We start from the raw sequence: 2,044 nt of genomic DNA on the forward strand, positions 1-2,044 counted from the left end.
ACATGAACATAACATTTCATTGAACGACCTGAAAAAATAATGACGAGCAAATTGCAACCTTTTAAGGGACCATCGAATGTGTTGTTCGGTAAGGCTGTGTGCTGCCTCCTTGTCTGTTTCCTCTCTATGAACAATATGCCATACACAAGAACCTACTTCAAGATTTAGGTATTGGCAATAACATATGTAGATCAAGGTTTATATAACTTATGTAGATGATCCCACACCAATTGCAAACAGTGATCACGAGATTCAAATAATGCTAGCGTCGATTCATGAAAAGAGTTCTACTCAAAAGGAACACGATAAAAAACATGGCGATCAAAAAGGTCAATGATAAAGAGGAAAGCGAAGAAAATATTCATAGAGATAAACTTTAAATTGCAACATTGCAAGAAGCCTACTGAAACAGGACTACACACGGATGGCTCGGTCTTAGTGAAAGGAATGTCGGTAAAATCATCGTGAGAACAAGGGTTTCTGAGGACAGTCGTATTGGTAGCAGGGATAATGGAAATGATAACAATAAGGATGATAATAATGATACAAAGAAGAACAATAGTAATAACAACGGCAGTAATTATAATAATTATGATAATAATTAAAGTATGAAGAACAACAACAGTAACAATTCTAATAAAGATAATGATAATGCTGTCAATCGTAGTAATGATAATAATGATAATAGTAATAATAGTAATAATGGGGATAATGAGCATAATGATAATAATAATAAAAACAACTACGTAATGGTGATAATGATAATAATGATAATAACAAAAATGAAGATGTAATGATGATGATGATAACATCAAGAAAAGTAACAATAACTATGATGATAACAGTAATTATTCTGACAGTGAAGATAAAGATAACTCCACTTCTGTTATTGTGTTTTAAAATGATCCTTGCCATTCTAAGAATTCATTCATTAATCAACCTATTTATCTATTTACTCATCTGTTGAACAAATACTCCCCGGCGCACTTTAGCTTTATCTATGACGTCCAGCTAGAGTTTTGTGAACTTGTCTCCCGCGGCGCCACCTTCCTTGTCCGAGCGAGAAGGGCAGCGGCGGCGGGAATTTTCTTCAAGACGCTAAGAACCTTTTTTTGAGTTTCCCTTTCCTTGTTCTTGATATTCTTTTTGTTTGATTTTCTTAGTGGTTTCGTTTTGTTTCGTGTATTTTTTTTTACCTTTTTTATTGTCTTGTTTTTTTTTTTCGTTTTGTTTTCTTTTATTTTTTCGATTTTTTATTTTCTGTATCTAGTCTTATTATTCTATTCTGATTTGTTTTTCTTTACTTTTTTTTCCTCTCCTCGGCCCTTTTTCCCTGTTTTTAATCTACTGTTTTTTTTGTTTACTTTACTCGTTTATTCTTCTTTTGTTGATTTTGTTTTTATTTTTCATTTTCTTCATTTTTCCTTCCACTTCTTCCCGTTGCTCTTTCTGTCTTAATTTCAATTTCTTATTTTTTTCCCTTTTCTTCTCTCTTCCTCCCATCTCCATCTTCACTTTCATCATACTCGACATTTATCGCCACTATGCCTCACTGGAGTAAAATCTTAAGATATAGAAGTGGTAGAAAAGAATTTCTTATCTTTTATTATCTTATCTTAGATTATCTTTTTTTTGTCAACCGAGAAATAGATAACACGTACATTTTTTTTTCTTTTTTTATAATTGATCTTGAAATATGTTAGATATTTTCATACGAAACAGGAGTGGATCACGAAAGTACTTCACCACGTCAAAGAAAAAGAGAATAAAATTGATAAAAGTGAGACATACTGGGAATCTAATAACTCGCTCGAACAAAAATAAAAGAGACAATAAAAAGGGTAAACAAAAATAAACGATTCCACAGCAGTAATGACAAGGCCTCCCCCCCCCCAAAAAAAAAAAAAAAAAAAAAAAAAAAAAAACAGACGGATAATGTTGGAAGACACTAACTAAATAAGATTCATAGACACAAAAAATAATAATAAATTAATGAGATTGTTTTGCAGACTGATTAATAAATAGCACAATTAAAGTAATTAGT

Source organism: Penaeus monodon, chromosome 1 (assembly GCF_015228065.2).
Source record: "Penaeus monodon isolate SGIC_2016 chromosome 1, NSTDA_Pmon_1, whole genome shotgun sequence".
Lineage (NCBI taxonomy): Eukaryota > Metazoa > Arthropoda > Malacostraca > Decapoda > Penaeidae > Penaeus > Penaeus monodon.